Source organism: Magnolia sinica, chromosome 3, assembly GCF_029962835.1.
Source record: "Magnolia sinica isolate HGM2019 chromosome 3, MsV1, whole genome shotgun sequence".
Classification (NCBI taxonomy): Eukaryota; Viridiplantae; Streptophyta; class Magnoliopsida; order Magnoliales; family Magnoliaceae; genus Magnolia; species Magnolia sinica.
In genome coordinates, this window is record NC_080575.1 from 121158879 (window position 1) to 121172613 (window position 13735).

The 13735-nt window shown below is 39.0% G+C and overlaps 2 non-coding genes across 2 annotated transcripts; both read left to right on the forward strand.

Annotated features, from left to right (window-relative positions):
- The first annotated feature begins 1424 nt into the window (after positions 1 to 1424).
- LOC131241912 (small nucleolar RNA U3) lies at positions 1425 to 1636 on the forward strand. Its single transcript, XR_009169475.1, has one exon. It is a non-coding gene; the product is annotated as a small nucleolar RNA U3 (small nucleolar RNA).
- Positions 1637 to 3336: 1700 nt separating this feature from the next.
- On the forward strand, positions 3337 to 3409 carry TRNAE-CUC (transfer RNA glutamic acid (anticodon CUC)). Its single transcript has one exon. It is a non-coding gene; the product is annotated as a tRNA-Glu (tRNA).
- Positions 3410 to 13735: the final 10326 nt, after the last annotated feature.

The following is a 13735-nucleotide window of genomic DNA, read 5'->3' on the forward strand; positions in this document are numbered from 1 at the left end:
CCACTATCAATGTCATGCACGCCAAAGATCTCCCATGTGGGAATATATCTAGGGGTGCACACGGTTCGGTTTGGGGGTGAAACCGGAACCAAACCATTCCTAACAGTTCCAGGAAAATCGGAGCCGGAACTGGATGGTTTGCACACTAGAACCGAATCGGAATTGGACCGTAAAAACTAGTTCGGTTCTGGACTTTTTATAATCCAGCCCAATTGCATGTTTTTATAACAATCCAACCCATGTCTATTCGTGTTGTGATCCATTTGATGAATGATATGGATATTGTGTAAGGTGTGCAAAAAGACATTTACGGAAACAATTAATGGGCGCATTGTAAACCATAAATCATGAGTTAAATAGACAACTAAAATACATTCTAAACTCATAAAATAGCTTGAAGACAAGTCCAATTAAGCATGATAAACACAGTTTGGTTCCAAGTTCAGTTCTACGGTTGGATTCTACATAACCTCAAATCGAGAACCAAACCGAACTAATAGGTTCTTTGATTTTCGGAACCGGAACCAGAACCAGTGCACATCAAAACCGGACCAAACCGTGTGGTTTGGTCGGTTCTGGTCCGGTTTACCAGTTCCATGTGCACCCCTAAATCTAATCCTCGTCCGTCCAAAAATCAATGGTCGCAAAAGAAAATATGGTTAGAACTCACTTTCAACCAAGAGAATGTGAAATATTGTTTAGTCAGGATCCTCTAATCAGTGGAATCTTTGTGATTGGGACATCTGCGGCGAGGTCCATCGTACCAGATCAAGAGTGTTCATTTGTGGGCCCTGGTCCATGTTCCAAGTATTCAACTGATGTGATGATCCTAACAGGCTAATACCAGACAAGAACAGCATTGGAGAATTTCTGTGCAGTGACCCATTGATATTGGGACATGCTGGAATCTGGTCCTGTAATCACACTTCAATGGTGATCCTAACCTTGATTTTTAGAGTTGAATGTAAACCGTTGAAAACTTTCTTTCAAGTGTTTGAAATTCGTCTCCAGATACAGGTGGAACATGGGTTATGTTATCTGCAGATTCTGTACCATTGATCTGACATGGGCCATCTGCAATTTCCCATAAATCACCAAAGGGAATCATCTAAACCCCTACCCTCTGGACCTCCCTCTCTTGAACTTGGATGGTCGGTTGTAATGTTCTTTAACTTGGTTCTCGTATACATCAATTGAAGGGTTGGAATTGTCACCAAAAGGTGGGACCCTCATTCATTTATCGAATTTGGCCCACCATCGATTGAACATGATGCGATAGCCTACGAGATTGGAAGATCTCAGGCATCCATTCCCTGAGTTCCTTCTCCCTTGAACATGAACTGTGCACTCTTGCATATATCCCACATCGCAAGGAGAATTTTGTTGTGCGACATTTATTTATTCTTGGACAGACTTATTAGAGCACGACCTTACTTGAACAGGATCTGTTCTATAGGTTCGTACATCTGTATCCTTGAGTGCTAAGGAGACAGGCAACCAAGTCTGGTGGATGAGATAAGACCGTTAGATCAGAGCGTGATTAATGGCTGAGATCTCCTGTAGGTCAAAGCTGTAGAGGATCGTTCTCAGCCGTCTCAAAACCGGCTGGGGTGGTCTTACGGTTGTCTGACAGACTACCACAAATTTTTTTTTGCAAATATCTTTAGCTGTAGCCCATCCAGAGCTGGCCAGGGCCCACGTAACCCTTACAAACTGTTCGTTCTACAAATATATTTTACCGCGGCCCATCCAGAGCTGGTCTGATCAGGACCCACCTAACCTCTACGAATGGTGTTTCATACGATTTGGTCAGGGGAACATGTATGCCACGTGTACAACTTTGGTGAGGTAACCGTGGGGCCCACCTTAATGCATGTGTTGTATATCCACGCGGTCCATCGGTTTGCAGGCTGGGCCAGAAGTTTTGGATGAAGCAGATATTTGTGTTTTCTCTGTGTGACCATATCAAACAGGTTGGATGGCAAACATATATAATGCATGCATCGATATGTGTATTATGGTTAGGGTCCCACTCCCACCCATATAACAAATAGCAGCGAATCGCTATGGGGATTTGGCTGATGACCCATCACCAGCTGTGTTGTAAATGATGTATGTGTTTTATCCATGCCATCCTTTCATTTTTCGAGTTCATCTCAGGGCGTGAACGAAAAATGAGTTGGACCCCAACTTATATAAACCCACGATTTGCGGTGTTTAATTATATTTGCCACCAAACCGTTCATAGAGTCACATAACTTAGATGAAAGTAAAATACAAATATTAGATTAGTTCAAAACTTCTCTGGCCCCAAAAAGTTTTCAATGATGAGCACTCAAATCCTCACCGTTTCATGTAGTGTGGTCCACTTAAACTTTAGATCTGCCTATGTTTTTGGCCCATGTCTTGAAATGAGCTGGCAAAAGGCGGAGATAAAACACATGCATCATGGTGGGGCTCACAGATGTTTGACACCAGCCAGATAGCTGGTGTTGGGTCACCAACCAAGCTGTGTCCTTGCACGTGCCTGTAAACTTAGCAATTCCTGCAGCCTTTGTGGAACATATATAACCTGAGTCGACTCGCTGAGTTTACTTACGAGGCGGAATTTCAGGACACGCTGGTGTTATAATTTAAGTTCACGTTCCATGTATCCGGTGATTCAAGTGCTGATCTAACCGTGAATTTGGGATCATCCATCACCGTGTTATCACCGATTAGTTCAACGGTCTGGATTATTTGAGATGGCCCGATTATTCTACTGATGAGTAATGCTATAGCGATTCGGTCTGGGGGCGATTGGCCCTATTATTTAATAGTGTTCAACCTGCTCAAACGGATGCAACATAACTATTGGTCCATTGGGCCATCTTGATGTTTGAATGAAATCCTTTCCGTTCATCATTTTCCAAAGATCATTATAAGACTTGGCCCAAGAAATCAGGATCATCCAAAACTTTAGTGTCCCACACCATAGGAAACAGCAGGATAGATCGCCCCCTACTTACTCTTCCTGTGACTCGCCCAAGTCTTAGATAAAGCAGATATTTGCAATTTCCCTTCATCTTCCATGTAATCACTTTATAAATGGGTTAAACATCAAGTGGGCCCCTGTAATATTTCAACGTTGAATGACTCTACTCATGCGTTTGTATATGGAGTGGCCCACTTGAGATTTGGATCGATATGATTTTTAACATAACCTCTTAAAATGATCTGTATAAAGTGATGGACGGATTTGATGTCAGATATACATAAGGGTGGAAACAAACGGCCCATGGGGAAATCATTGAAGATTTTCCTACTTTTAAATTCCATGTGCTCGTCTCACAACATTCCGTTGTAGTCTAGTTGGTCAGGATACTCGGCTCTCACCCGAGAGACCCGGGTTCAAGTCCCGGCAACGGAAATATCTTTTTGGTGAACGGACCTTTTTAACTCTTCCCCTCTAAATATGGGATCTTCCGTTTTGGCGATATTTTTTTTTTTTCCTTGTCACAATGACCTCTAATTATAGCCCACTGCTTTCTGATTGGTTATAAGAGTAGCATCCAAGGGATTGCACGGCTCCGATCATCTGACTATCTTTATTTTAAAAATTATATTGGAAGATTCTTACCCTCGGATGACCTTTTCTCCGTGGAATGTAAACCTTCTCTCAAATTCTTATCTATAACAGGGTATTGCAGGCCATTTCGAAGCGTTCATGTCTTTTTATCTGGAAGAATCGGCCATCATCCCGCATGCATTATGGGTCTCACTTCTCAGAAGATCTATGGTTTGGATCATTAAATACTGGGGCCCACCGGTATTCTCAGTCTAAATATCCAACTATCATAGGTTTGATCAATCTGAGCCATTGATCATGTAATCTCACCGAATAGAAGTCTTATACCCGCATGTATCAAATCAAATGGTGCACTTAAGAAAAGTAACAGTTAAATGCATCCATCCTTCCCTTTGTACAGAGAGCGTATGGAGACTGTAGACTTGCTGCCAATGTTAATGAGTTGGAGTTATAATTAGAGGTGTACATGAGTCGAACCGAGCTGAGCTTTGCTCAGCTCGTACTCGACTCAGTCTACTTAAGCCCTAGCTTGTACTCGGCTCGGCTCGGGCTTCAAGCTCGGAGCAGTGGCTCATGCTTGACTCGGCCGAGTTCGAGCAGATTTTGAGCTGAGTTTGAAAAGAACCCAAATTGATGAACTCCAGCACGTCTTTCAAAAGTTCGACGCCAATAGCAATGGAAAGATATCATGGTCGGAGCTAGGCTCGATCATGAGCAACTTAGGCCACCCTACTTTCGAAGAAGAGCTTCAAAGGATGGTGAGATATGTTGATTTTGACGGCGATGGATTCATCGATTTGAATGAATTCATAGAGCTTAACACTACCGGCATGGATTCATCTGCAATCTTGGAATGCGTTCTTGATATTTGATGTCAACGGGAATGGATCGATTTCACTAGAGGAATTGCATAGGGTGTTGCGGAGCTTGGGCAATGAGAGCTCGATGGAAAAATGTAGGAAGATGATTCGTGGGGTGGATTGTGATGGCATCGGTCTTACAGGGGTAGGGTTTTTTTGTTTGGGAAGGGGTTGAGCGCACGGGCAAAGTACTTTTCAAAAGGGGTAGGGTTTTTTTATTTGGGAAGGGTATATATACCTAGTACACGAGTCGAGTTCGAGTTAAGCCGAATTCGAGTCGATCCGATCGAGCTAGGTCAAGCTCGAACTCGGCTCAAGTCAAGCAAGTTTCAAGTCGAGTGGAGCTTTTTTGAACCAAGTTGAGCGAGTTGCTGAGCTTTGCTACTCATGTACAGCTCTAGTTATACTGCAAAATGCTTGAGCCCAAATGTTGTAGATTGTGCTCCCAGTTTTGAAGTTGCACCAGTGGGACCCTTGGTTCGATGATCCAGACGGTTGATATGATAGGCACAACCATAGATGGCCAATGGCCCAATATCCTTTAGATTAGAAGATCTTTTCGATATCGTATTTGGCATTTACTATCTTGGTTGAACATGCACAAATCGTGTACTTTCTTTCAACCATCCATCTGATAACTTCCAATGTAGTCTGCTTTTGGTGCATGGGCCATTAACTGTGGTGCCTTTGGGGAAAGGGACTTCCTTGCACGGGGAGTATACCAAATGTGTCATGAAGGGAAATTTCATGAATTAAAAATTTGCGGACACTCCTGTGATAGTTCACCACAATTGAAAAAATGGTTGTGATTCTTCACGGGTCAGCCCACTTACTTCCCAATTTTGACCCAATGCTGCAGTTCTTTTGTGTCAACCCAATCAGGTTGTTCATCTTCAATGTCCACTCAATCTGATTGTTGACCTTCGATCTCAATCCCATCAGACCATTCATCTCCAATTAGGCTAAATAAGACTATATCTTTAATATTGGTCTGAATGGACCCTTAATCTCTGATATCATTTTATCTAACCATTAAGCTCCATCATCGTCCAATCAGATCGTTGATTAACATCGGTCCAATTAGATCATTTATCTTTAATATCAGTCCATGTCATTGTTTCAATATTGGCCAATTGGACCATCCCTTCCAAATTTTAGCACATCAAAATTGTTTATCTTTAATTCAGTCTGATCAGATAGTTGATTTTCAATTATGGACTAGTTACACCGTTCATTTTTACCATCGGTCAAATATTGTTGATTACTAAGGGGTGTTTGGATTGTAAGTTACTTAAGACAAGTTATTTATGCCTTAAGTAGCTTATCTTGATTTCTACTTATTAAACTAAGTGATTAAATAACTTTCAATAAAAAAATTACCTATAATTAATCATAAGCTAAATTTATTTATCTACCCTTTGGTGATATCATAAGTTGCTCAAGATAAGTTACAGTTAAGAAAATAATGAGAAATTGAACAACCACTATTTAAAATATATGAGCCAATGGGCCATTTGCATTAAGCTGAAATTTGTATCTTCCTCTCATGTAGACTCGTGTGACTTTATGAATGGGACAATTAGTACGCATGCAGTTAATGAAAGAAGGTTTCAATGGTATAAATTTGAACATAATGCAGGGCGTGTGAACATTCATCGCATGCAACTACCTTTATTGGTGCGGATATATATGAAAGTGTATTTTGGTCTCCAAAAGGATTTAAAAAATTATGGAGGTATAAAAATAATTCAAAAATAATTCTACTTTGATAATTAAAGTAGACCTTAGATTTACTCGGGTAAAAAAACAAACTAACTTTTGATGTTTTTACCTAAAGCATTAACCATCCATACGTGCAAACCCCGTTAATTGGGATTAAAAATCCTTTTGGTTCTGAAATTTGATCGATGATCCATTGCCTCTATTATTAGCAATTTAGCCTGTAGAATCGACCGCTCCGATTCTTCAGTCCCCCAATTTCTATATCACATGACATCACACCCAGGCCCAGGAGATGGGCCAACCGTACATCTAATTCCATAGCAGTTCTTGAATCCTTGTTAACTACATCAGGTATACAAACGCAGATACAAACAGGTATTGGATCCTTACGTTTTTCTCCGGTGGTAGACTCTTAGGAGTTTCAACACCAGGTTCAACTATCCATAGGTAGTGAAATCCCACCGCAGCGTGAGTGTGTGCGCGTGAAAAGAAAAAAGAAAAAAAAAAAAAAAAAAAAAAAAAAAAAGAGGAAAGAAAGAAAGAAAACGATACACACGTACATGTAAGTATGCGGATATAGTCCTACAATTTTATCCGTACATGTGAAACATAGGTTTAGTGATATGAGGATTCTGAGCTATTAATCTGACGTGGCCCACCTAGCCATTGATCTTAAACATCCAAAACATTTGGTACCCCATTCATGTCTCTTATGTGACCCACCATTTATTGAACATGACCTGAAAGATACCAGATGGAAGATCCCTGGCATCCATTCTCTGAGTTAGTTTCCCTAAGAATAAGACATGTGTTTTGAATCCTTACTCTTGCTCCGGTGGCAGACTCCCAGGCGTTTCAACACCCGGTAAGGATTCGAGTATCCATAGGTGGTGAAATCCTAGTAAGTTGTGAGTGTGCATATGTTAAAAAGAAAAGGAAAAAAAAAACAGAGAGATGTGTTTTCTTAAAGATTTTTTAATCTGCCACCAGATCGTGTACCAATAATTCCATTAATGGTTTCTTGGTGCTTGTTAATGGCATAACTACGTACATGAGCATTTGCCACCTCCCGAGCTATATACGAAGTACACGAGATCTAAACAGTTCAACGGGTGGCCCCCACCATGTAGCTGACTTGGTCCAAAAGCTAGGGTCGTCCAATGGTCAAGTGGACGCGTGCACGAAAAAGGAAGATGAGGGAAAGAAAATGAATTGCAAGCAATTGGCATTGTGTGTCGGGATTCGATGATGGATATGTCTGATTCTTTAGCCACACGGCATCTACCCGTGGGACCCACCTTATGAACTGTTTGAGCCAGAGGCGGCTTTGGTGGATCTCTGATGGTGAGGCCCACTGTGATGTATGTGTCTTACATCAGTGGTGATTGAACACCAACTATTAAAAACTCCCTGGGGTCTAATGGAATGTTTATTTTCCATCAAACCTGTTGATAAGGTCACAACGACCAGGATCACACAATATCAGCTTGATCTATAACTTTTGTGGCCCCTAATAATTTTGTAATGGTCAATCACTACTATTTCCTGTGGTGTGGTCCATTTGAGATTCGGATCTGATTCATGTTTGGGCTCGTAAACTAAAATGATCTAAATAAACAGATGGACGGCATAGATATAAGACATATTTATCAAGGTGGGCCCCACAGTCAGGGATTCACTGAAACCGCGTTGGCTTGCGCCTTGGTAAGTGGCATACAGCGTCGGACAGGGCACCTTATTGACCTTTTTCTATCCATCAAGTTGGCAGCCATAAGGACGCCGATTGCGTACTACCTCCGCCCGTCCCTAGCTCCGAACGGTCAGTTCTGTGGGTGGGCCCACCGTGATTTATCTGTACATCCAAACCGTTTATCCCTTTTCTCAAATTATTTTAAGGTACCATCCCTTTTTTCAGATTATTTTAAGGTACCAGAACAAAATTGAGGTAGATCTAACGATCAAATGGACCACACCACAGATGACTTTTGCATTTAATGCAACTGACATTTAATGCTTTGTGCATTTTAATGCAACCAAGCTTATTATCTGACGTGGTCCGCTTGATCGTTGGATCTGTCTCATTTTTGTTTTGATACTTTAAAATAATCTGATAAAAGGGATAGACGGTTTGGATGTACGGATAAATCACGGTCGGCCGGCCCACAGAACTGCCCGTTCGTAGCTAGGGACGGGCGGTGTAGGACGCAATCCGCGTCCCAGCCATAAAAGCAGGGACGACGTGGATTGCATACTGACAATTCCAGTAGCGCAGCACATTGCCACTGAACGGTGCCACGTGAGCCCAATATGATGTATGGGTTTTGTGACTTTTGTCTATGAAATCCATTCATTTTGATAAATATTTTAGGAAATGAGCTTTAAAAAAATAAGATAAATACAAATCTCAAGCGGACCACATCGTACCAAGACAGTAGTGATCGAATGCCCACCATTTAAAATTTTTCTAAGGCCCACTAAAATGTTTATTTACTATCTAACTTTTTGATTAGCTCCCACACACTTATATTATGGGAAATCACAGATATCAGCTTGATCCAAAACTTTTGTTGGCACTTAAAAGTTTTAAATAGTTCGCATTAAATCACCACCGTTTACTGTTATGTGGTTTACCTGAGGTTTATATCTACCTCGTTTCAAGGCTTTAAGTCCTGAAATGAGCTCGAAAAATGGATGGACGCCATAGATAAAAATGGTGGGGCGGACGGAGAACCGTCCCGTTAGCGACACGCTACTGGGTGGGTCAGTAGCAATCGGCGTCCATCTCGTTGGCGTTGGAAGAACGCCAGAGTCCCTTCCCTTCTAAGTTACTCTGCTGCCTCTCAAAGAGCTAAAAGATTGCTGGAATACGTCGAGATGTATTGCAAACGGATGCATCGGCATTATAATTGTCGAACTTAGGTTCATTTTTCGGTGATCAAGACCACTTACATGATGGGCCTCGCCTTGGATTGGGGATAAAACTATATAAATTCAGATGGGAATATTTTCAGGTGTCAATTATTCAACTGTTTTCCTTTGCCGTTGTTTTGTGGGCCATTGATTGGAAGAACAGGATCTTTCAATTTATAAGATTCCCTAGACAGCTCCCTTCATCTGAGATACCACATAGCCAAAGCAATGCGCATAAATGAGGTGATTGACTTGCATTTCTAACGGAAATGATCCATTGAGCTCATTGCAGGAAACCTTCCCATGCATCTAGTTGTATTTAGACTAGTTGGCATCATACCATCTATTTGGACTATCTCATTACTCTTAGTTAGTTCTTTACTATTTCTCAAAAATCACAACAATCAGGTTGTCTTAAACATTCGTGACTTGGTCCATCATCTGCGAGTGATCATGTCCATCTATTTTTGCATGCCATAAACACTATGGCTTGGATTATCTGATTAGCATGATTTTTTCAAGGCAGCTTAAAAGTAAAGTGCTAGACCTAATGTACAGTCCATATAGGTGGTGTAGAAGATGGCCATATGAAACTAGGTGCTTAGAAAGGTTTCCCGATTAGCCCCGTATGGATCATTTTCCCTTTTTTAGAGTAGGGAATGGAGCGAAAGTTGGCTCCTTACTCATGCCTTGGGGGTAGATTTACAAGAGTTTCAACGTAATGTCATGAATTGATGAATACCCATTGTAGTGAAATCCTATTATAGTGTGAGTGTGAGTGCGCGTGTTTTTTTAAAAAAATTTATAGGAGAGATGCTGAAAATAGAAAATATTTTCCCTGGTGGAAATAATAATGTTTTATTTCTAAAAGCATATTATATAACCAATGGATGTTATTTATTTAGGGTTTTTACTCAAGACTTAGTGGTAGACTCACAAGATATATTTTCAACACTAAGGTCAGGGGTTCAAGTAAGCATCGTGGTGTGTGAAAATGTGTATGTGTGAGGGGGTGTGCATAAAATAATAATAATAATAATAATAATAAATAAATAAATAAATAAACTGTTTTTTCATTACATCATATAGCAGCCATAATTGAAATTAAATTGTTGTCCTTATATTTAAAATAATAAAGAAATAACAACCATAATTGAAAAATACCGTTTGAATATTCTAAATAATGATTGATATTGACCATGCCTGTTTCCCTACATAACATGGTGTTAATGGCATGTTTGGTAGGCAACTGTAAGCAAAAAATATGACATAAGCGGAAGTTAAATCCCTTGTGCTTATTGACTTTGCTAAAGAAGACTTGCTTTTCCTTTATATTTTTCACCAATCATATAAAGGATAACATTTCTTAAATTAGAAGTAAAATCTTTTTCTTTCATTTGGCTTTTTTTTTTTCTTCTTTAAAAAGAAAGGTTGGACTATTTTCTTGAGAAAGGAAAAGCAAATTGAGATGCTTTACTACAACATTTATAGCTTTCTAAACATCTGTGTTGGCAATTTAGTTTGTTTTCTGTCACATTAAACGTGGATCGGTGTGTCAGAATAGATAAAAAAACTCAATCCAAACTGATCAACTTTGACCTTTAGTGTTGAAATAAGTAAATATGTTCAATATGAATATATATGACTAGATTCTGAGAATATCGATTGCTTATTTAGCAAGTTGTAGAATTTTATAATGATCAGACGATAATTAGAAAAGTGGGATCTTCTACTAAAGTTGAGTTACTTTGTGACTTTCATAAAAGATTACTTTCAAAATACCAGTACAATTAAATAAAATGAACAACTCACAATTAGTTAATATAAGCAAATGCAAAAATGCTTCTTTTGAAAGAATTGTATGATATTGGGTAGAGAACAAATCCAACATATGAGTGTAAATGTGGATTACAATAAAGATTATAACTAATAATTATTGCCACTTGATTAATGCTACTCCTATGATAAGTTGACATAAGAGTAAATTGATTGGTTTGTTTAGTTTGATTTAGATTGAATATTAGAGTTTACTTTATAGATTTCTTCTCTTATTTATAGAGTTCTATTATAGCTTTCTTTCAAATCCTTATCCCATTACTACAATGCTTAAAATAGTCGAAAAATTTTTCTCTAGATTATTCTATTGTTACGTTTTCCTTTCGTGACTGTTTCTCTTCTCTTGGCCAACTTTTTTCCTCTAGTATGCCTTTTATTTCTCGAACAACTTCAACTACATTTCTCTCATTACTCTTTAAACTTTTGAGTAACTCAACCACATTATTCTGTCGACCATCCACTAACATGTAAAATTAAATTTATACCAATTATGATTTTTCTTTAAAATATTCAAAATATTTTAAAGATTTTTTCATTTACCTTTTATTTCTTATGCAATACCACATGTCACCGTCCTATTGATTTTCTTTAAAATAATTAAAAATAATGCAACAATATAAAAATGTATTATAAATGTAAATTGATTGTGTTCTTCTTTTAGCGTTCTATGCAAACAATAAATGACCATTCCCAATTTAGCAATGGTTGCAAATTGGTCCACACGTGTGGCAATTTGCTCTCCTCTTCTTTTTATTTTTTCTTAATATTAACATTTTTTTAACGTTTTGTTTTTCAATATTCTTTAGGTGTGGTGAGTCACAATTGCACCTAACTACTTCTTCATGTTTCTATAGGTTATTTATTTATATGAAATCCAATCCATGAGGTATGCCTTTTTTATTGGGCGACCGGGTTAAAATTGGACAAATCAATAACTCAAGTGGGCACAACACAACAATTGAGATAGGACGTCAAGCATAGGTTTCTATGGGGGCATTTAAATTGGGGATGCAATTTTTTTTTTTTTTTTTACACACGCACACACACCCCATACACTCACACCAGTGGAATTTCACCACCTATGGATCCGTGAACCCTTTACCGGGTGTTGAAACTCCTGAGAGTCTACCACCTGAGCAAGAGTAAGGATCAAATTGGGGATGCAATTCACTTCTATTGTTTTGGGTGAATTTCTGGTGCGTCATGGAGTGGATTGCACCAGCACATCCACGGTGGACCCTATAAGGTTCAGGTGCTGAGCATGTTGCACGTGTGAGACAGACTACCGACATCCCACAGTGCGCATTGTCATATGAATCCGTACTATTTTTACGACATGACAATGTCGGATCAAAGACTACTTCCCTATTCAACCATCAAGCCCAAACACATCGCATCGTGATAATGTGGCACACGTGTAGAAGATCTGGGGTGTTCAACGATAGCTACCATGGTGCATGCTTCCTATCCTACAAATCAAGCTTCGCCCACTAACGAGACGAGCAATGCATGCACGTTGAATTCAAACCCTTGGGTATCATTTCTCTGACCATCTCTCTTTTCATACCCGCGTGGACTTACTGATTAATAGACTGGCTGGATTTTTAGGTCTATGAACATTCTCTATCAGGCCATTCAATGAAAGTGTTTTCATGTTTTCAGTTCTGATTGGTGGGATCCATGGCTGATCAATCTGGACCATTTCTGTATGCAATTTGATTAGACGGTGCTCAGAACTTTCCAATATCAGTAGTTTTAAGCATTTTTTGAGTTGAATGTGGACCGTTGCTGTATTTTCGTCTTACTTAATTATTTATTTTTAAGCCACACACAAGCAGTGGAGTCGGTTTTTGCTAGGAGATTCTGTAGGTATGGTCCATCAACATTTATATGCAAAAGACCAATTGCATGGATTATTAAATCACGGGCAACCCTCATTAGAAAATAAATGGGTAGTTTAGGGCCACTTTCCCATATCATAGTGTATTTAAGCAAGCATGAGAGATTCAGCCGCTCATTTGGTGCGACCCACATGGTTAAAAGATTTAGTGACTTGGATTGACTCTTTAAGTCTTAAGTTGACACTAACCCAAGTTGGAGGTGAATCGGCCAAGTGAATTTGGTGTCGAAGTGATTGGAAGGTCATCTTAAAGTGAAATTAGTGACTTGGATTGACTCTTTAAGTCTCAAGTTGAAACTAACCCAAGTTGGAGGTGAATGGGCCAAGTGAATTTGGTGTCGAAGTGATTGGAAGGTCATCTTAAAGTGAAATTTATGTTGGACATCTGGCTGAATCTTTGCAAACGACTTAAATACAAGATGGGATATTTTAAGCAGCATAGTAACCTTGCATTGCAGCCAATTCAATCAAACAATATCACACATATGAATGAGGGCCTCATTTACTTTTCAAAATCATGGCAACACAACATAATGCATCTAAGCTCAAATTAGCATATCCACGTAAGGGGGAACCAAGATTACCTATTGGGTGGCTGGCTAAGTGGTCAGCCGCTCATTGCTGCAGTATATACCACATATACTACACACACTAAAGTATATGTCTATGTATGAATTGATATTGTAATTTAAATACATGTTTATATACAAACCGATGCTGTAATTTAGACATGATATGATGGATGATGTCTGCATTATTATATCACATGCAACTATTGCATAAATTAAATTAGGAACACTAAAGACTTGTTTAGTAGATGCCTAAAATTGAGTTCATCTCATTTTAAATAATATAAAATGATCTATTAGAAATCTATGTAAATATTGTTAAGATGAACTCATAATATATATATATATATATAATTAAGATGAACTCATT